Below are 20,996 nucleotides of genomic sequence, written 5' to 3' on the forward strand. Positions count from 1 at the left end.
TTTGCTTCAGCAATTCATGTTCCTTTAGCTGAAATATGGATTGATGAATTGATTGTGGTTTTCCAACTAAAAATATTATTTGTATTTATGTATCATAGAATCATAGAAATGTAGGACTGGGAGGGACCTCAAGAAGTCATCAAGTCCAGCCCCCGGCACTGAGGCAGGACAAAGTAAATCTAGACCATCCCTGACAGATGTTTGTCTAACCTGTTCTTAAAAACCTCCATTGATGGGGGTTCCACAACCTCCCTTGAAAGCCTATTCCAAAGCTTAACCACCCTTATAGTTGGAAAGTTTTTCCTAATATCTAACCAAAATCTCCCTTGCTGCAGATTAAGCTCGTTATTGCTTGTCTTACATTGAGTGGACATGGAGAGGAATTGACCACTGTCCTTTTTATAACAGCCATATTTGAAGACTGTTATGAGGTCCCCCCCTCAGTCTTCTTTTCTCTAGACTGAAGATGCCCAGTTTTTTCATCTTTCTTCATAGCTCAGGTTTTCTAAACATTTTATCATTTTTGTTGCTCTCCTCTGGACTCTCTCTAATTTGTCCACATTTTTCCTAAACTGGGGTGCCCAGAATTGGACACAGTACTCCAGCAGTGAGGCCTCATCAATGCCTAATAGAGCACGACAATGATCTCCTATGTCTTACACATGACATTCCTGTTAATACACTCCAGAATTATATTAGCCTTTTTCACAGGTGCAGCACATTGTTGTGCCACTATGGTGAGACCGTTTTTTTTCCATTTATGTATGGCATCACATAATTTGCATTTTTTATGTGCTAAGTGAAAAATACCAGTTTCCCATGGTGAATGTAAAACATTTACTATGAAAGAACCTATCAGCCTGTGTACTTGTTTTTCCAATTTGAAAATATGGTGGTAGATTGGGGTAATGACATGATTCATATATTATGAACTTGTTGCTCAAGAATTTCAAAGCTCGTTAGTTTTGTGCTGAGTAAAATTGTGTTTGTGCAAAAATGTGGCAATATATCTGAATATCTGAGATCACAATTAAGCTTGTATCGAAGAAGTACATGGACTGACAAAATATGTCTGTCTGTCTGTCGGTCTATCTATCCAGGTATTTACATGGTTGCTATCACTGTAGTATCTGAATTGATTAATCTGAATTCAAATTAATTTACTTTATTTCTGGAAATGAGAACAGAATATTTTTGTAATAGTGTTTGATGATCAACTTGCTACTTCAGGTTACAACAATAAATTATATTGGTGATTTTGATGAATACTTTCAGCTAGACAATAAAACATTCTATAACATAAAACCATGAAAGAATCATGTTATGGGATTTGTAAATAAAAGTCAAAGAGTTTGAAACATGGCTTTCAGAAACTCTATGGTTTGGATAGGCTTGATTTTTACTTTTGTTTTGCTGCTTTCAATATGAAATCGCTGTTCTCTTCTCAATTCACATTCCTTGCTATTCTTGGCATAGAGCTTCACCTACTGTGTGATTCACAGTTATAATAACTTGTATATGCCTTCATGTGAGACAGCTTGATTCATGTTCTTCATCCTTCTCATTACAGTACACGATTCCCTTTTTCTTTCTTCCCATCAGGAGAAGTCTCCTCATCTTTCAGAAAAAAGCTTTTGTTGCTTATGAGATACAACGGTAGGCATTCAGTATAATCCTTTTCCAAATCTGATTTCCGTTTTACGATTTCTGGTTCATTGTACATACTGAGTAGTGGAACAAGTACACAGAGGTCACAGTGATTGGATTCCTGGAAAAGGAATAAAAAGTTAAAATTATATTTTCCATGCACTGAACCAAAATCCATCCAGAAATACACTGAAAACATAGAAAATGAACACTGAGTTAAAAGAATAAACCTCAAGAACACAAAAAGTAAAATGCAAGAAAAATTGATATTATGTAAGAATAGATCTATTAAAAATGTATTATCCATTTACCAAATTACAATACATTACCTAAAACATAAGAATCCTCTTAAATGAATGAATAGCAAAACCCTCAAAGCCTTGGTGCAAGTTTAACTATTAGCCAATTTCAATTATACCCAACATGTCCAGCTAACTGGAAATTCTTTAAGAAACTGGGAAAGAGGAATAGCAGGCCCTGCACTTTCTTTTGTCATTTTATAGTGGGCCTGATCTTGCTCCCAGTGAAGTCAAAGAGGCGTTTTGCCATTGATTTAAATGGCACTTGGATTCAGTCTTATATGTAGAGAAAATGTGCTTTGCTAGTTTATTCCCAAAATAATGAATCACATAGAATTACTTTCATCCTTATTTTTGTCCTTTTCTTTGCAGCTAAAATGCTCTAGCAATTATTTTTAAAAAGTAATGAAGTTCTGAGTAACTCACTGATATTTTTTCCATTTATTCTCAGCCTCTTACAAATAGGAAGGAAAAAAACCGACAATTATTTCTTGTCAGCCTGTGCTGGACACAGATTCAACATTATGCTAATTTTTATTTAAAAATTTCTTGAGGTAAATGGATTTTTTTTTTCATATTCTATGTCTGGCATAGAAACATGGGTGATGAAATTATATGAATTATCTGAAAGACATTCCTTTTCTGCTGTATAATCTTATCATTCATCAATTTGTCTCCATACCATATCAGGGATCTTATCATATCACCTCTAAAACAAACATTTAAAAAAATCCTACTGAAATGTGTCTGACTTCTTTCAATTTGTATTTTGGCCAGTGTTGTCATAATAGAGAAACTTTTTAAAAAAATTCCCTACTCTGTGGTATCCTGATAAAAAAACATAAGTTTTCTACTAGTCAGAATTCATTAGCAAGTACACCATACTTGCCAGAAAAATTACTTTTCCTCTAACAATCTCCCTCCCCAGCTGTCCTTCCCTTCCCCTTCCTTTACCCCTTATGACTTGAGAGGCATTAACAGGCCACTTCATCTTGAATGGCCCCTTGAAATATGTAACAGTAACTACTTATGCTAAAAAATCTGTGCTACCTTGTATTTAGCTGTGGTATTCTGAGTACATTTCCCAGACTTGAAGAAGGGCTTTGTGTAAGCTCAAAAGCTTTTCTCTTTCACCAGCAGAAGTTGGTCCAATCAAAGATATTACCTCACCCACCTTGTCTCTTTAATTTTCCTTCTACTAGCATCTTTATATACATCATGTAGTGTTCATCTTGATGCACTGGATGGCACTAAGTTTCCAAAAACCACCAGACTTTATGTGCTCTTAACTTGAAAATCTGCTTTCTTGTCAGAATTATGCAAGACATTGCTGCAAATGTAATTTGTAAAATTCTAATTGCAGTCCACCCTTTCAGGACTTACACGTACTTCTTCTTTTGTAATTTTTAAAATTCCTATACTTTCCTTCATCTTTCTTTTCTTCCTAACGTAGTTATAGAACCTCTTCTTATTGCCTTTTATGTCACTTGCTAGGTATAACTATTTTGTACCTTAGCCTTTCTGATTTTGTACCTACCTGCTTGTAACATTCTTTTGTACTTATCCTTAGCAATTTGTCTATGTTTCTACTTTTTGTAGGATTCCCTTTGGATTTTCAGGTCATTAAAAACCTCCTGATGCAGCCATATTAGCATCTTACAGTTCTTCCTATTTCTTTTGCATCAGGATAGTTTGCTGTTGTTCCTTTAACTCTTTTTTCCCTTTAGATTTGCTTCCCATGGGACCTTACTTACCAGTTCTCTGAGTTTGTTAAAGTCTGCTTTTTTTTGAAGTCCACTGTCCTTGTTCTGCTGCTCTCACCCCTTCCTTTGCTTAGAATAATGAAATCTATCATTTCAACAGCAAGTCGACCCCAGTACATTATGTTGTTGCTTCACGCATCTAAAGATAGCTAGTGCTCCTTAGGTAAGCTACAGAGTGTGAGAAGAACTAACTCCTATGTATGGGTATGTCTACACTGCAGCTGGGAGCATGCTTCCTGGCATGGATGGACAGACGTGTGCTAGCTCTGCCTGGGTACAAGCCACTGCCCATGCTGCCACAAGCTGCATTGCTATTTTTAGTGTTAGTTTGAGCAGAGCTAGCGTGAGTCTGTCTACTCACACTTTGAAACACCCTTCTAACTGCAGTGTAGACATAATAAATGCCAACACATTAATCACTGTATTTATTATTGAGAACCATTCCTGCTTCCACAAAAACAATGAGGAGTCTTTAAGGTGCCGCCGGACTCCTCGTTGTTTTTGTGGATACAGACTAACACGGTTACCCCTCTGATTCCTGCTTCCCTACTGCTGGAGTGAAGGTTTTTAGAAATGAGGAAACAGGGCTGACTTAAGAAAACAAGTGCCAGTAGTGTTACCATACAGGCATTATATTTTAAGAATGTTGTTTCCCTAATTATTCCTAATACATGGCAACAAGCATAGAATCTTTTTGCAGCTTGATTTGATTGCAACATCTAGATGAGTGGCTAAGCATTAGAGAAGCACAGTGGTCCAGTGGTTGGGCACTGCACTAGGACAAAAGAGACTTGGGTTCTATTCCTTTCTTTGCTTTGTGACCTTGTGCAAGCTTCTGTTCCTTCCCTGCCACTCTGCCCCATCTGTTTTATCTATTTAGACTGTAACGTACCTCCCAGCATTTCAACTGGTTAAAACAGGAAGCAGTACCACTCAGGTTTGATCTGGCCACCTCTCTGTAAATGGAGATAGAGGGGTGGCCAGACCAAACCAGAGTGGCACTGAGACCCTGTGTGCCAGGTGGCAATGCCACTTGATCTAAGGGCCCTCTCAAATGGGAGGCCTGGGGCAAACTGCCCCCCAGATGTCCCTGAACATGGGAAATGCCCTGCTTTAACTGGAACAGGAGGTTTGGGGGGAAATCCAGAACATTTGGGAGGTGTGCTGTAAGCTTTTTGAGGCAGGCATTGTCTCTCACTGTGTTTGTACAAAGAAAAGGAGTACTTGTGGCACCTTAGAGACTAACCAATTTATTTGAGCATGAGCTTTCGTGAGCTACAGCTCACTTCATCGGATGCATACTGTGGAAGCTGCAGAAGACATTATATACACACAGAGACCATGAAACAATACCTCCTCCCACCCCACTCTCCTGCTGGTAATAGCTTTAGATACTTTCTTTTCTTTTTCTTTGCTTTTCTTTTTGCGAATACAGACTAACACAGCTGTTACTCTGAATCTTGTGTTTGTACAGTGTCTAGCACAGTGGAGCCCTGGAGTCTTTGGACTCTACCATAATAAACTAAATTATAATATCTGAAGAGCAAATTAGAACATTGTTTCTGCCATGGTTGTAAAATATACTCACATGGAGAAAAAAAAATTTCTGACTAATGCCTATGGCGACATGCTTCCAGTCACACTAGGTTGCATTTCAGATATAGCACAGAATAACAATGATTTGAGATACAGCATCAAATCTTGATAAAGTTGCTTGTCTACCTTCTGATCTAGAAAAGTAGGAGAGTGGTGGTGATTATAATAAAAAAATAGACAGTAGTTGGGGAAAACAGGAATTAACTCCATTCCAAAATGCTTTATTAAATATGATTCCAAATGCCAGAATATTAATGACCTATTAATATAAATAAATATGCACTGCATATTTCTGAAATGTCATGTTACTTATGTGTTTGAAAACCTGACAGCATCTTCTCTTCATGGGCTCAGATTCTATGCTGCTCTGTTGCAAAAAAAAAAAAAAAAAAGAAGATCTGGAGATCTGTGTTGAAAGAGGTCTGAGGAAAAGTTAGTGGAATCTTTAAAAAACACAAAACAAAACACTAAACTGTAATATATAATCGCAGAGAGTGGATCAGAATGAAACATTTTGAGCTTGCATTGATGCTGACTTTAGCTGGAATAACGTGAGCTTTTCAGCAGCTGCATGTATGTAATCACAGAAGAGGTGTGTGGTAACATATAGTTTTTCACATGTGTCAGCAATCAAAATGGAAATTGTAGCATACAGGAATATTATATGGATTTGGATGCTGAACTGACTGCTTGTTCATAAAGCAATGGATGGATTACATGGACACATAAGTTCTTACCAGATAACCTTTTCCTGATATTATTCATGCTCTGTAAAGTGGTAATGATCTGTGCTGTAGCATGAAGGTCTCAGGAATGCCTGTCAAAGCTGAAGGCACAAAAATGTGGAGATTTTATGCAAATTACTCAAAATGCTAATTTGCAAATCTGAATATGTACTGCCTTATTTACAGAAGCAACAGCAAATATTCTGATTGCTGGAACTTAAGCCTGCCAAGGCTACAGTGTGGCATGAGCTTCAGGAACATAAGATTTGCTATGCTTCTGGCAGGCTTTTTGGGCTATCTCCCTGCCTTTGTTCTTCAGAAAACTTTGATGGGTGTCAGGAATCAGGGCTTGCAATAGAGTCAGTCTGGAAGCAGGCTCTGCAGCAGAGCCAGTCTCTGGGCAATTTAACAAGCGCAGCTGGTCTGTAGTAGGTTGCCTGACAGGCTATACTGCCTGATTGGTTAGAAGTGTCAGCAGATCAGGTTTTAAGCCCAGAAGCAGCAATGTAGTAGCTTCTCTAAACATTTGCCTATGGCTGTGGTAGCCCTTGTGTCTGCTTGTTCTCAGCCCTGTGCCTACCTTGGCCTTACTCTTGCTTTGCTCCAGGTAACCTGGATTCTGCCGTTCAGCTCCAATTCCTGACTTCGGCTCTGATCCTGGTCCTGGGCTCTGATTCCTGATCCTTGGCTTTGACCTTTGGCTCTGGCACTGATTCCTGACTCCTGCAGTAGCCAGTAGGTATTACTACCCACATCCTTGTCTCTGACAGTGGTTGCTCCAACCTTTGAGTGGGTGGAAGGCTGGGGTGGGGTTGCTAGCCCCTAGTGCCAGTTGCTCCTTTCTTTGGTCTGTGAGGGGTGGTCTGGCCAGGAGACTGGTCCCTTGCTGGGTGTCTAGCTCTGGTTGCACCCTGGTTTGTGGGATGAGCTCTATCTGCTTTCCCCTGGTTATTGCTCCTAGGCATGGGTGAGAGATGGTGCTCTAGCCGTAGCTCCAAGCTATAGCTAACTGTGAGATGATGTGCTTGAAAGGCCAGTTTTTTTCAGCCTTCTCAGGTTGTCAATCTCTTATTCAATGTCAAAACACTTTTGCGACCTGTTTATACTTGCTATAAAAATAAGAGTAAAAACTGTACCCATGATAAGTCTACACAATTTATTTGTGTGGGTGTTTTGAAAGGTTGACGGAGAACATATGGCCTTGAAGGATAAGAATGTGTGGGGTATAGAGAAGTCAGACTTCCTTTGATTTAAATAGTAATAATATTTTCTGTTCTATCCAGCTCCCCCCCATTACTTTCTGTGACCCTCTGGAGTTGCAACCTGCTAGGTGAGGAAACGATGTTCTGGACTACATCTTTTTGGGTAGAGCCCTCCTGGATGGGTCTCTGTGGTTGGAGTCCTGGAGGACCAACCTGGTAAATCCCGATTAGAGTAGCCATAACCATAGTTATTCAGACTAGCATATCTTCTCTGCTCCCCAAATCAGGCTTAATATTCAATGACAGGGGTAATTCAGGGAGCAGCTGAACCCAGGAGCCTCTCTGCCACAATGGAGCCTGCATCGGTCTGGAGCCAGGTTCTAGTCCTGCGGCTGAACAAAGCAAGGGGCTGTTAGGCTTGCTGTGATGCAAAGTAGAATCTAGTTGTATTTTGATAACTGTCCAGATGTGGAATGACCCTGGGCAAGTTCCCTCCAGAAAATTAATATAAAGGGCCAGAGTATTGAGGAGAAGACAAATGGGCACACCCCACAGACTGCTTACTCAGAGAGGCCAGTTAGCTGAAGATCCAGATCAAATGCACTATATATAGTGTACATTATCCTTTATAGCCTGCTTTGTAAAAATATACTGTCAACAACAACCTACGTGGATAAGTATGAGATGTATTACTGACCACAACTGTTCAAGACTCAGGTCATAATATTGGCTTAAAAATCATGAGATCTTAAAAATGATACATTTTGGGTTCTCTTTGTTTGCCTTCTAGTTTTTGAGCCTAGAGTGTAGCATTCATAGATTTTCAAGCTTTTCCTTGTAACCAAAGGCTACTTAAAAATGAAAACTGAGATTCTCTTTTAATCATGTGATTCCATGGACTGGGGCTTTTAGAAAAACACTAAATATTGTGAGACTCCCAGTAAGACAGTTGGTAACCTTGGCTATAAAAAAAAGATACAGGTTTTGACTCTGCTCTCACACTGGTATTATACCACTCTATCACCATTGCCTGCAGTAGTATTACTCCTGATATACAGTGAGGTAAATGAGAGCAGAGTCTGGCTCCTTGTATTCTCCTGTGTAATGTGGATATTAAATGAGGTACAACACTTACATTGGAACTGACAATCGTGGCAATAGCTTTATTTAAGTTGTTACCACAGTTTTGTAATGGAGAGTTTACAGTTAGTGTGTTTGAAACGGTTTCTCAGTTTACGGTGTCTAGGGCTCTGAAATGGAAACTCTTAATGAGAAAACACTGTTTTTTATGAGAGCTGCAGGTGGCAGCAAGGGCTAAGATATCAGAAAGTATGTGTTTAATTCCCTTTCTCCAGATTGGCTTTGCAGATTGCAATTTTTTTTAATGTCGGTGCAAAACTTTTGTTAAAGTCCAACATTGTGTATTTTTAAGGACTTGACAACTCCTCCTGAGTGGAGAGTAACACATTTCCAGTCATTTTAATAACAATCCATTGCTCACTTCTGAATGCACAGCACTGTCTCTCTACTCAGGGTTTGTTTTTTTTGGTAAACCTTTACGGCATTGGCACAATACTAGAAACATTCATTAAACTTTTATTTGTTCTAACTGGATAAAAAGTAAGGGGTTAAGGAGATCTTTATATATAACACATCAAAACATTATGTCCATTTGACTTTGTGAATTGGTATAACTAAGAATTTTGAACTTTGACAAAATGTATGTTAGAGAAAAACACTGAACAAGATTTAGATAACTAGAAAAATTAATACTTGTAATACAGGACTTTTTACAATATAATAGTGATTAAAGACTAAGGATTTGTCTACGTGGTGGGGTAATAGTGCACCTTAGAAATCACATGCCTTTAATGTACCTAATGTGTTGGGTATTAATTGGTGTGTGTAGACCCTGCTGGTGCACACTTTTAGTACTGTATAATTTCAGTCTCTTTTCCCCTAAGCAGTTATATCTGTCAACATTCGCTTTATCTAAAAATAAACAGATAGATCCGAGCTTGGGTAAATCAGTGTACCTCCAAAACATAACTGCCAATTAACGTGCTGAAGATCTGGGTCCTTGCAGCCTGCAATAAACCTAGCCTTAACATGCATTAAGCTATTTACAGAAGTGTTTGGTGAGACTATAATAACTGTGGACAATTTTATACAGTGTATATCCCTATTAACTGCACTGCTTGTGTAGAAAGAGGATGTTTAAAACTCAGTTAATGTGATCTGTTTGACCATACCTGTTTTGTGTGTGTAATATATTCTTTCTAGATTGTCAGGATGTTTTCATTCCTCAAAAAGGTCTAGTCTTGATCTGATTTAAACACTTCCATTCCTCTGTGTGTGCAACAATATGGTGTATTAAGAGTCTCATAACTATCTTTAGTGGGCTTAGCAAAAGTAATACACGTATTAGTTGAATACTGTCTGACAACTTTCTCATCCTGACTTCTGCCAACAGTTGCATTTTGAAAATTACTTCTATTTTTTTTTATAGTCAGCCATTCTCTCCTAACTCAGATAAGTACTGGAGATTGATCTTTGTATTAAATATTGTATCAAATGATACACAGTAGCTGGTTCAGAAGGATGAAAGCTACTTATTTTTGACTTTTTAAAGTGGAATTTTTTTAAACCAGGAATTTTTTCTTAGGATTTCAGACTGCATTTGGGCTCCATCCTCACAGGAGAAAGGTAAATGCTACTAAAAAATTATATTCTGATTATAGAAATGGATACTGAAATTGTATTGCAATAGTTGAAAGGAGTAAGTTCCCTTATTTGACAAGTAACACCAACAAACTATAGGAAACAACAATGCAGTTGACGCTTCAGAATACAAATTAAAACACAACTAGTAGCTCACCACCCATTCCAGGTATTCATTGATCAAAAACTGGAGTGCCTGCATAGCATGAAAACATTAAACCACTGGCAGTTCTGGTGGAAAGTATTTTCTCCTAATTTTTCTCAAGATGCCACACCACAAAACCTGTGGTCTCCTCCAGGCCTTGGGCACCCTATCTCATCCCTGGACAGCCATCACCACAGGCTTCATTGTAGAATTACCAGAGTCCAACAAATTTACAACAATTTTGACTGTATTGAACCACTTCATTCCCTGTACAGGTCTCCTCTGCCCTCACTGGGGAAATGTACCAGCTATGGATTAGCCATGAAGTCCATCTCCATAGCCTTCTGGAGTGCATTACCTCTGATAGGGGTCCCAAATTTTGGCCCAGTTCTGGCATGGGGCTCTGCACATGCCTTTCCTCCATTTATCATCCCCAGTCCAACAGCCAAATGGAAATGACCAATCTGGGGGGCGGGGGGGAGGGGGAGGAGATAACTCAGTGGTTTGAGCATTGGCCTGCTAAACCCAGGGTTGTGAGTTCAATCCTTGAGGGGGCCATTTAAGGATCTGGGGCAAAAATCAGGGATTGGTCCTGCTTTGAGCAGGGGGTTGGACTAGATGACCTCCTGAGGTCCCTTCCAACCCTGATATTCTATGAACCAGATCCTCAAGCAGTATCTACAATGGTGTGTCAGTCATCACCAGGATGATTGGTCCTTGTTTCTCCCTTACGGGGAGTTTGCGTATAAGAATGCAGACCATACATCCATGGGTCAAAACCCCACCCCCTTTTAAAAAAAAACAGATATAGCTTCCACCCACAACTACCATGTTCTCTCTGAAGCTGGCTGCCTGACACCTAGTGTGGCAGATTCCTCACCTTTTTCCTGGGTCTGGTGAAACACTTTGAAAAGCCGAGAATAGACCACAAACAGTACGTGGATCAGCATCAACAGCAAGGTCTCACCTATTCAGTGGGGAAAAGTATGGCTCTGCACCTCCATATGCAGACCCACTCATACACTGGACTTTCAGTTCCTAGGATCCAGCAACAGATCAACCCAGTCCCTTTGAACTGCAACTACTCTAATCTCTGAAGATTGACCAATGTTTCAGGCATCACTTCTGAAACCTGAAATGAAAATCCCTTTCCCATGCAGGACCGATGGGATAAGAGGGAAGGTCATTTCATGGATTGAGAACTGGTAAAAGACAAGGAACAAAGGGTAGGAATAAATGGTAAATTTTCAGAACGGAGAGCGGTAACTAGTGGTGTTCCCCAAGGGTCAGTCCTAGGACCAATCCTATTCAACTTATTCATAAATGATCTGGAGAAAGGGGTAAAGAGTGAGGTGGGAAAGTTTGTAGATGACACTAAACTGCTCAAGATAGTTAAGACCAAAGCAGACTGTGAAGAACTTCAGAAAGATCTCACAAAACTAAGTGATTGGGCAACACAATGGCAAATGAAATTTCATGTGGATAAATGTAAAGTAATGCACACTGGAAAAAACAACCCCAACTATACATACAATATGATGGGGGCTAATTTAGCTACAACTAATCAGGAGAAAGATCGTGGAGTCATTGTGGATAGTTCTCTGAAGACGTCCACACAGTGTACAGCAACAGTCAAAAAAGCAAACAGGATGTTAGGAATCATTAAAAAAGGGATAGAGAATAAGACGGAGGATATCTTATTGCCCTTATATAAATCCATGGTACGCCCACATCTTGAACACTGCATACAGATGTGGTCCCCTCATCTCAAAAAAGATATATACTGGCATTAGAAAAGGTTCAGAAAAGGGCAACTAAAATCAGATGAAGTGAACTGTCGCTCACGAAAGCTTATGCTCAAATAAATTTGTTAGTCTCTAAGGTGCCACAAGTACTCCTTTTCTTTTTGCGGATACAGACTAACACAGCTGCTACTCTGAAACCTAAAATGATTAGGGCAGTGGTTTTCAAACTGGGGTTCACAAAATGTTACAGGGTGTTCTCGGGGGGGAATTTCCTAATGGTGGACAGAGCTGTCCATAGGGACCCCAGGCAGCACGGGGCCAGCAGCAGACTTCCAAGAGCTAAACAGATCAAAGCAAGCACACACTGAGGAGATTTAAACTTCAAGACTCATAAGAAATGGAAAAGGAGGTGGATATTTTTTGATGTTTTTTAAAATTAAATAGGCAGCTAGTATTGTTTTTAAAATTATTACGAAGAACAAGTTTAAGTTTTGTTGTAACGTGCGTTGAGCAGTCTAGGCAAACAAGACCTGAATGCTTGTGTAGGAGGAACTCTTTGAGTTGGCTTCTTAAATACCTTGATGCTGTTTCACATAGGAGCCTTGTCTTGTAACAGGCTTATTCAAAGTGATATGAAAGTGAGATCTTGGAAGAGTGTTGCCGTTTTCATAATGTAATAAAAATACTGTAGTGATAAATAATTAATAATAAATAGTGTGTAATAAGCATGTCATAAAAACAAATTTTATATTTCCAAGATCACTGCTTTTATAATTTATATTCAGGTAAAGGAGAAAATCCCTGGAAATATTCATTTTTAGGAGGGGGTTCGCAAGACTTGACATTTTAGTGAAAGGGGTTCACAGGTTGTTAAAATTTGGGAGCCACTGGATTAGGGGTTTGGAACGGGTCCCATATGAGGAGAGATTAAAGAGGCTAGGACTTTTCAGCTTGGAAAAGAGGAGACTAAGGGGGGATATGATAGAGGTATATACAATCATGAGTGGTGTGGAGAAAGTGAATAAGTAAAAGTTATTTACTTGTTCCCATAATATAAGAACTAGGGGCCACCAAATGAAATTAATGGATAGCAGGTTTAAAACAAATAAAAGGAAGTTGTTCTTCACTCAGCGCACAGTCAACCTGTGGAACTCCTTGCCTGAGGAGGTTGTGAAGGCTAGGACTATAACAGGGTTTAAAAGAGAACTGGATAAATTCATGGAGATTAAGTCCATTAATGGCTATTAGCCAGGATGGGTAAGGAATGGTGTCCCTCGCCTCTGTTTGTCAGAGGGTGGAACTGGTTGGAAGGAGAGAGATTACTAGATCATTACCTGTTCGGTTCACTCCCTCTGGGGCACCTGGCATTGGCCACTGTAAGTACTCAGGATACTGGGCTGGATGGACCTTTGGTCTGACCCAGTATGGCCATTCTTATGTTCTTATGACCCAGCCATCGCCTCCTCCAGCTTAGGTACAGGGTTGTGCTTTACAAGGTTCTGGACTCTGAACAAAGTACCACAACCTCCCCTGTTTATCAGCTGGGAGGGATATGGTTCTGAGGAGTGCACCTGGGAGCCATTGGAAAAATGTACAAGTGTTCCATAGGAAGGACCCCAAAATTCCAGTCCAACACTGTTCAGCAGGTGCCCCACAGGTCTCCAAACCCTGGTCCAGAAGGCTCTTAGGAGCCAATATGTTTCAACCTGCCACCCAGTAACCTGGTAACAGTCACCAGAACTCAAAGCTCAACTTCAGGAGAAGACTCCAGTCCTGGGATCTGATTGATTCTTTACTTCTATGTAAACCAAACAGGGGTCCAGGAAGTCATCTGTGCAACTGGCCTTCCCTGTGCTACCTGATTTTGAATTCTTAGTATCCTGACCTGGCCTCCCTCATGACACTTGACTCCCAGTTGCCCTCTGGCCTATCTTGGGCTCTCAAGTTCTGGCAGCCAGACCTGGCCTGACTCCAGACTTCCACTCTGTCTGCTAGGTTAGACTGCTCCCGTTCTGGTTGTGAAAGGGTCACATTAGAGTCCACTGCACTAGGCCTCAGGCAGTCTCTCTGTTTTCTTGGGTAAGATACCTACATATTTCAGATTTAGGTATAGCCTGAGTTCTGTTCATACTTAGTTACTTACCTTCCAGATTAGGTGCTAGCTGTGATAGGGATGTCCTGCAGTCTCTCTTTAAGTAGAACTCCTATTCTCACCTCCATGTTTGAGAACTGTGTGTCAGTCATTTAGCATGGAATCTGTGTGGACAATCACACAAAGAAAGCATGTTTGCTTACCCTACAGCAACTGAGGTTCTTTGAGATGTGCTATCTATGCAGATTGTATAACCTGCCCACCAATTTGGAGTCTTATCCACTTGGGATTCTTATTGCCAAAGGAACTAAGTGGTGGTTGAGGCCACCCTGCCCCACTCTCTGCTACAGTGGTTGTGAGGGCACATTAGGGTGCTGGCACAACAACAATGGATGTTGCTATTCAAAAAGATTATGGAGAACCTAGAATGGTATCTGTGTAAACAACACATCCAAGAATCACAGTTGCAAGGTAAGTAAAATATTTTTGGATGAATGAGCATTTTCTAATGAAAACATTTAATCAAATTTCTAGTTAGCTGTAGTAAATTTTCCCCCCTTCATCTCCTAGGCAAGATCGGTGCTCTAGGAATTATTGTGAGTTTTCTGAGCCGCTTACTCAGGGCTGTAGCTGAATACCACAATCTAGCCCTCTATTACCCTCCTGACCTAATGTTCTCCATTGTCCCTTTTATTTTATTCCTGTGTCTGACTGTAACAGCTGGAAATGTCCTTGCAGCAAAGCTTTGTTTAAAATAAACTAAAAAGTTTCTTGTAAAATAGCTTTTGCCAATTCTAGTTGTTATCCAATAAATTGTGCTGTGTGGGGTCACTCTAGATTCTTTTATGATTTCCTCTTCACCGGTGGTATTGTTTCAATAATGCTGTAGTAGCCAGCCTGGTGTCTTAAATGGTAACAACCTGTATAATAACCTTAGTCCTCTCATTCAGTGGGCAATCAGAGAACAGATCACTGAGGACAAGATGTTCTTGTCCTAGCACAGGAGAATAGCTCACAAGATGTTGATCTTATGCCCTACCTGTCAGGTGGCTATAAAATGCATTATAGCACCCTGAGAAAGCACAGGCGGTTGGCCTAAGTATAAGCCTGCTAAAGAGGGGGAGGAAACAGACAAGATTAATGCCCTCTCTGAGAAAACTATAATACAACTCTTTCATACGCTTCCATTGTTAAACTCCATTTCACAGCTCTCTGCAGATATATGGCTTGATTCAAAGTTCACTGAAGTTAGTGGGAGTCTTGACTTCAATGGACTTTAGATCTGGTTTCTTAATGCCTACATTCCTTCATGATGGGGCCCATTCCTGAAGTTCTTAATTATACAAAATGCTGATTTAACTTTCATGCAAGTTTTTGGCCTGAATAAAGATTGAAGTGCTGAGCTTTCTAGCACTTTACACAATGTGGTAAAGATAATACAGGGTACATGGCTCCATTTCCTGTGGCCTGTGCATGCTAAATTCAGCCTCCTTATGAGTACGCATTATGATACAATCTATAATTACATGATAAACTTTTTTATTTTTATTTTATTTTTTCTCCAGGCCCCCTGCCTCATTCAATGCACAATGTGAACCTGCTCTGGGGATGAATCAAGGCTCTGTAGTGAAGGAGGATAATGTCTGTAGGATCCCGGCCTCATTTGTTGCAGAAGTTGGAAGATAAGTAGTGAAGAAGTCAGGGGACTGCAGGAAGAGAAAGCAGCGTCTCATGGTGTCACAGAGTGTGGGGGAGTCAGGGCCCTGTACCCCCCACTTCCTGAGATTCACCGTAACTTTCAGCCAGCCAGTAAAACAGAAGGTTTATTAGATGACAGGAACACAGTCCAAAACAGAGCTTGTAGGTACACACAACAGGACCCCCTCAGTCTGGTCCATCTTGGGGGGCAGGGAGCCTAGATCCCTGCCCTGGGTCTCCCTCTGTTTCGCCAGCCAGCTCCAAACTGAACCCCCCTCCAGCAATCTCCTCCAGCCACACCCCCGCCTCCCCAGCTCCTCCTCCAGCCTTTGTCCAGTTTCCTGGGCAAAAGGTGTCACCTGGCCCCAACCCCGTCCTGGGCTCAGGTTACAAGCTCAGGTATCCTCCCTCAAGTGAAGTCACACCCTGATATCCCATCACCAATGCAGACAGTACCAGTAAAACTCCCTGCAACATCCCCAGGTCAATCCTCCCCACTCCCTACTCTGTCACACATGGTTAAAACACTGAAGAACTGACTCCTCTCTACCTGTGCCCCAGAGATCCTGTGAAGTGCTGGACAAATCACTTACCATTAATTTGGGTTGTGTTCTGAATTTTCAAGATGTCCAACTTGAAACCCTGGGTCCAGATTTTCAGAAGCGTTAATCACTCACCACGGCAGTTGAAATCCATGGGAGCTGTGCTTAGCATTATATAGCTCTTTGTACACAGAAAAAAAATCAAGTCCCAGGTATCTCAGGCACCCAGAATTAGTGGATACTCTGTGCCTCAGCTCCCCATTTGTAACATGAGGATAACAGTCTCTCACCTCACAGGGGAACTATAGTAATGAGTACCATAGAAAAGCCCACAAGGACATCATTTAAATCCTGCTCTGAAGATAGAATTAGTGGGTGTCACACTGAATGAGGAGGAGAAAAAATATTGAATAGCTGGTCATTGAGTGAGTGCTGTCCAAGCTGTGCACTAAAGATATATGTTTCCAGTTCAAGGAGCTCTGATTGAGAGAGCTTACTAAAAATAGAAGTGTAGTCACGGTGGCAAGAGTGGAGGGAGGGGCTAGCTGCCCCAAGTGTGTACGAAGTATAGACATATCCTAAATATGGTAGGGACCTGGCAGAGGGAGGGAAAATAACATGAAAGACTGCATTCATGATGGTACAAGGGGCTGAATTAAGGTTGCTCAGGCAACCTTAACTCAGGCATTTTCTTAACTTGTAAGTGCTTGACTTTACTACCTTTTTATGACATTGTTTTAACAGGATTTATGTGTAATTTCATAGGTTTTTAAAAAAAGCAAACTGAAAAGACAAATTCTATCATGTGGCTGTCACATTCTGGGGTGAAATTTGGACCAGTAAGAGGTTGTCACCACTTGTATTATAATCCTGAGTGCCCCAAAATGCTTCTGCTACTTGTGGCTCTCTGCTGGAGACATACAGCCAGCATGCACTTCATGTTCTGTGTGCTATACAGCTCTGATTCAAGGTGGTTGAATCCAACTATCTTGCTAACAATTATCACGGACACACTTTTTTGTCTTGACTAGACTTGGTTAATGAAACCAGGTGCCTCCAACATGTTCCCAGTCCTGACCTTCCCCAGACCATGTGCTCTGCAATGTCCAGTCCTGTTTCAACTCAGAACAATAAGATCCATTTACTCCTTTAAGGAGACACAACCCCACAGCTTACCACATTAACTGGAGCTGACACTTGCTTTCGTACAAACACAGCACTGTTGGTTTAGATTAACAGTACATACTTTTCACCATGGTATTATTGACTAGCAAGTTATTAGTTTTCAAATGATACCTCACAAGGTATATTTTGTACAAAAATATTAGAATAGTGTGTAGGGTGCTTTGAGTCACAGAGATCCTACTGGCCCCCACAAGATTCATCAGCAAGGTTGGAAACTTTCAGATCCATGACAGCACTCTGCTGCTTGAACAAATGGAGTAACCATTAGGTTGTCATGCTTTGTCTGGACAGGTGATGCCAGTCCCACCCATAATATCTTGTCCTGTTCAAAAATAATTGAATAGATTTTGTTTTCCTCCAACTGCTGCTTTAAAAACTGGAGATATTATTCCTTGGCAACCTGGATCAACTGTGTAAAGGCACATATGGACTTGCTATTTACACCGTGGGAGTGACAACTCAATTCTTAAGCAAGTCTTCGATCCACTCACCAGATGAGCCTGGGACTCTGCTTCCACTTCAAAGGATTCACCCAGATTGTCTAACTCCCTCCTTGTTCCCCTTTTCCCTTCAGGGAAAATTTTAAAATGTGTATTCAGTGAGTTTCCTTAGCAACTTATGTGATCAGGTATAATATTCCTCTGGCATATGCCTGTTAAATTTCACTGCACCTGTAACAGATATATGAAGTAAATTAAAATGAGCCGTTCCTTAACATTTATTTTCTTGAACGTGAAAGATACTGATTTTGTTCCAAATGTCTGCACTGCATACTATACAGCAGTGAACAAAGATAACATTTGGAGAGAAAAACGGCCTTACAAAGACAAGTAGATTGTCAAGACAAGACTATTTAAATAAATATAAAATGTCACCTTTGTCTATAAATTGCAATGTCTGACTAGTGCTGTAGTTTTGTCTTTCATTCTGTATAGAAACAAGTACATTTAACACTGTATTTTAAATGTGTTGGCATTTATTCATTCAGACATGTTTACTAGAGTCATTAGAAGTCAGATTAGGTTTGATGCTCACTGCCCTTTAAAGCAGGCCCCAAAACAAAAGGCAAAACATGTATCTCAAATGTCAAGCATAACAGATCTCTCACTTACTAGTCAGGATTTCAGGATGTGCATTTACAAAAAAAATTCTGATAGGGATTAAGGAGATAAAACTTCAGAAAATGTAACTGTCTCTTAGGCGACATTCTTTTGTATCCAGACAATGGTAATTCTTCAATTTATAGTGTTAGAAAATAGAACAAAAATGAATGTGGTTAAGTTAAAATGGGAAAATATTATATTTTTTATGTATCAGCAGATAAACTGCCTAGGGTAAGTTTTATATTATTGATTGTGTTTAAATGGGATCATCATTTCTAGTAAAATAGTAAATACAAGTTTCTGTTTTCAGCTCCCAAACTTCTCTGAATTTGGATAGTTTTGAAGTTTTAGCTATTTCATCTGGATAAACATTTCATTTAAGTATTTTCATGTGTTCTGTATGATTTTTGTGTTTACATAGAGAAATCACATACATGGTATATAAATGAGAAAATAATTCCCTAAAAAAGGGGCATGGTCTGGGATGGCCTATAAGGGACGCTCATTCAAAGAGCCCAGCTCTAGTAGTTGTTGATATGGCTTAGGCAGAAAAGAGATACCATAGCTGAAGTGAATACTACCTGTAGTAGCTTCCTATATTTGTGAAGAAACTAGGAAGACAGATGAGGTAAAGAGTAGGTCGAACATGGACAGTGTGTGGACAGCTCATCCTGCACAGGGATTGGTTTCTGCAAAGTAACCAAGCAAATCGAAAAATGTAATGCATTGTATATAATTGCAACAAAATGTGCAATGCATACAAAGGTAGAGGGTGTCTGTATTACTTTGGAGCTGTGATTGTACCTTACACCCACCCATCCCATGAGTCTAATTAACTCAGTGCAGTGTTGCTGTATGCCAAATAAAGATCTCAGTTACAGTCTGGAGTCACAATGAGTTCTAGAGAAGCTGAGTGGAAAAGCGGTCTCAGAGGGAATCTCAACAGAGTGGTGCTGTGACTAGACCTCTAATGTACAGACCCAATGTAAATATTAGCACTTAAAAGCACTGGAACACACTATGCATGTGAATGGAGCCTTCCATTTGTGGATCTCCCTAAGATCACATGGAAGGGGATGTTTAGCTAGCTATGAAACATTCTATCAATCTTACCCTAAACCTTTTGAAGAGCATAGAAGCTGTACCATAGCGTCAGATAAGCACATGCAATTCCAGGTCTCTGCAGTCATAGGTATTGCACACTATGCTGCCCATCACTGTTTGAGTCCAAGAATAGTATTGGGGAAAGTATTCTAGTGGCAAGTGACCCTTTGCCCAAAACTTGAGCTAAGTTTAAACCTCAGAACTGAAAAAGTTCAGAATATTTTTATTACTTTTCACTTTCACTGGCCTTTCTGCTTCTGAGTAACATCAGAAATATAATTACCAAAATCCCTTAAAAATGGGCACTCTAGTGGTATGCAATACTTGAGGCCCAGCTGGAAGCAGAAACTACGGTAACAGCCTTCATAGAAGAAATGCTATTGCTATCAGACTTTCAGCCCAGTTTCTCATCAAAATTTCTATGGGCCAGATCTGTTTAAAAATCTGAACAATTGGGTGAAACTGAATCCTTTGAGGATCATTCTTCACCAGTGCCAAAGTAAGAATACACATACCCCCACATTCTGTGATGACTGCAAGTCAGTCTTAAAGCTTTCAGAGCCTGACTATTGATCTGCATCCTAACTTGATCTCCATCCTTGTCAGGGTTCCCTCCCCACTCTGAACTCTAGGGTACAGATGTAGGGCCCTCATGAGAGACCCCCTAAGCTTATTTCTACCGGCTTAGGCTAAAAACTCCCCAAGGCACAAATTCTCCCTTGTACCTTGGTTTGGGTAATGCTGCCGCCACCAGGTGATTTAGACAAACTCAGGAAAAGGACCACTTGGAGTTCCTACTCCTCCCTAATATCCGCCAAGCCGCCACACCCCCTTTCCTGGGGAGGCTTGAGAATAAACAAAATGAGCACAGACCAACCTTGGGTTTTTTTAGGACACTAAAGAAAAAACCCAATCAGATTCTAAAAGAAACAGAACTTTATTATAAAAATAAAAAAGGATAGAAGTACCTCTGTAAAATTAGAATGGAAGATAATCTTACAGTGCAATCAGATTCAAAAACACAGAGGATTTCCCTCTGGGCCAAACTTTAAAGTTACAAAAAGAAAACCAGGAATACACCTTCCTCCCAGCACAGAGAAAATCACCAGCCAAAACAAAAATCAGCAAATGAATTCCCTTGCTAGTACTTACTAATTCTAATGGAGTTGGATTGCTTGCTTCCTTGATCTGTGTCCGGCAAGCACACAGAACAGACAGACGAAAAGCCTCCCTCCCAGCCCCCAAAGATTTGAAAGTATCTTGTCCCCTTATTGGTCCTTTTGGTCAGGTGCCAGCCAGGTAACCTGAGCTTCTTAACCCTTTATAGGTAAAAGGATATTGTGCCTCTGACCAGGAGGGATTTTATAGTACTGTATACAGGAAGGTTGTTAACCTTCCCTTTATATTTATGACAATCCTGTTAACAAAA

The 20,996-nt window shown here is 40.3% G+C and overlaps 1 long non-coding RNA gene across 3 annotated transcripts; it reads right to left on the minus strand.

Annotated features, from left to right (window-relative positions):
- Positions 1–1,225: 1,225 nt before the first annotated feature.
- On the minus strand, positions 1,226–20,785 carry LOC141991629 (uncharacterized). Of its 3 annotated transcripts, none has more exons than XR_012640411.1 (4): positions 20,720–20,759; positions 17,852–18,031; positions 13,987–14,099; positions 1,226–1,768 (listed from the first exon to the last, which is right to left on the minus strand). It is a non-coding gene; the product is annotated as an uncharacterized LOC141991629 (long non-coding RNA). The 3 variants fall into 3 exon arrangements; XR_012640412.1 differs by lacking the exon at positions 20,720–20,759 and adding an exon at positions 19,045–19,146; XR_012640413.1 differs by lacking the exon at positions 17,852–18,031 and having other exon boundaries at positions 20,720–20,785.
- Between the last annotated feature and the right edge of the window lie 211 nt (positions 20,786–20,996).

This window comes from Natator depressus, chromosome 7 (assembly GCF_965152275.1).
Source record: "Natator depressus isolate rNatDep1 chromosome 7, rNatDep2.hap1, whole genome shotgun sequence".
NCBI classification, from domain to species: Eukaryota; Metazoa; Chordata; order Testudines; family Cheloniidae; genus Natator; species Natator depressus.